Source organism: Netta rufina (assembly GCF_964035555.1).
Source record: "Netta rufina genome assembly, chromosome: 2".
NCBI lineage: Eukaryota > Metazoa > Chordata > Aves > Anseriformes > Anatidae > Netta > Netta rufina.
This window is the reverse complement of record NC_140124.1, coordinates 100,530,488-100,532,837: the sequence shown is the minus strand read 5'-3', so window position 1 is coordinate 100,532,837 and position 2,350 is coordinate 100,530,488.

The following is a 2,350-nucleotide window of genomic DNA, read 5'->3' as shown; positions in this document are numbered from 1 at the left end:
ATATTACAATGGTACAAAAATGAAGCTGTTGTTTTGGGTTTGTTTTTTGAAAGAAAAATAATATATTGTTATTATGCTATGTGTGATTGATGTGATTTTCCCTGTGGACTATCTTGGTAAAAGTAATGTGTCTATGGAATTTGAATTAAACCAGATTAAATACCTGCAAAGATGTGAAGTAGAGATTTTTTTTCTTTCTCAAATCTCAAAACTAGTTATTTTTAAAAAATGTATGAAGACAAGCTAAAAGCATCAGGGGAGGCAAGAAATAAGGACAGTAACAGAAATAATCAAAGCAATCTGGTATTATAGATACTTAACCTCCACCTCTCCCCTTTTTTTACCCTCAGTAAAGTAGGGATGTATTTTGAATGTCTCTACAAGCAGTGAAACAATGCCAACTTCTTGGCTTATGTATAATTCTGTATTAGGATTCCAACTGAGATCTTCAATGTAATCAAATTCATTACATCATCATTTTGGCATTTTAGTATAAATGGAATCATCAAACAAACAACCCAATGCTACAGGGTTTTTCTTGTAATGCTGTGCACAACTTAGAATTATCTGATATGACATATGATAACTCAGGAAATAAATCAACTTATTAATAGTACAGTTCTGTGTTCTCATCAACTTCACATGCAAACATTTATATATCTGAAGACATTCAATAAGTGAAAGCAAAAATATATACCTTGTAATGTGTATGTGTTCTTGTTCAGGAGTACACAAAACCAAAATGACATGTTTTCTAATGGTATTGTAATGACATGTAAAAGAATTTAAGTCTTCAATGCCAGGTTGAAGGACTCTTTGGTTTAAGTTTTTAGATTTTTAGCTGAAGCGTAGTATAACTGTACAACACTATTATCACTCAAATAGTTCAGACAAGCCTTGTGTCCTCATTATTGTCCAAAGAACCTAGACTTGTATTTTCTTTTGTGTGTGAGGAAAGCTTTGATTTGCAAAGAGTTACACAAATGTGCTTGTCACTGTCAGGCTGTTGATGCTCCTTCTTAGCCAACCAAGTAGAACTGTTTTGTAGCAGACTAACAATGCCTTCCCCCAACCCTTTTCAGAAAATAATAATAATAATAAAATAACAAATAAAATAACAAATCACTTTTACTAATGCTACAAGAGAAAAGGGGGATCAGACATAGGTGGGCCAGGAGGCATACAGTTTATAGAACACAGACACATCTGATTATTAGCTGTCATGGTAACACCTTCATCTACTGGGATTCCATCCTCAGTAATACAGCAGGTTTGTAAAATGCCATAAGATGCATAGATCTTAATTCTCAGGTCTGCCTTCTAGTGCTGTTTGTTTGAGGAGTTTTTGTTTGTTTGTTTGTCTGTTCAATTTCTGTGTGGTTTATTCTGTAGGTTTCAGCAGAATATATACATATGCGCATATAAAACCACACATGTATTGTTTTGTAAATGTTCCCAATCATGCCTTTTCTGCTTTGCATCATTTATTCATGTATCTTCCATAATCTCATTTATTTTTTGTGCAACTAAACCTTATAATAAATTATTATGAAATATAACTTGACAGTGACAGAGTCTTCATGTTTTGCTTTCTTCTGGGCACTAAAGAGAGGGGAGAAAAAAAAAAAAGTTGTGTGTGTGCACATGCATGCGCGTGGGTGTGCGTGTGGACTACGGGCTATATTTCTATTCTATCCCCAAATAGTGAGTGCTGAAATAATTTTGCTGCATGTAAGAAGCCTTTAAAACCACACAGCTGTCAGATAGAAAGCTTCTGTTCATACTTTTAAATCTAGGTTCAAGGATCCCTGATACATTTGCTTTTGCCAGCTGAATAGTACTGTTTGCCCAGCAGTATAATAACACATCCTTTGCAGAAAATAATGGATATTTATTATTCCATAAAGCTCTCAATTTGATATTTGAAAGTCATGGATACAGAGAACATAGAGCATATTTTCATTTTCACCTTTTCACACAGCTTTCTCAGACATTTATTTCTCAGACAAAATTAATGTTATATAAACATGTGCACCTCTGTTCTGTATGTTATAGTTGCTCTAAAATTATTATAAGTACACTTACTGGGTAAAATAATAATAATAAATTTTAGAAATACAAAAAATCTTCACTTCTACTTATGAATCAAAAGATACATTGATGCTGCAGACTGTCATGTTATACAGACGCATCCAGGCTGGTTCAGGGACCAATGCTGTCCAGCTGGGGCAGCCTGGGCAGTGCTTGCTACGGTGACTTGAATTTTCTGCAGCCCACCAGTGCAAAGCAAAGCAAATCCAACATGCAAATTTGTTGACTGAATTTGGTTATTTCATCCATAAGAAGTAAG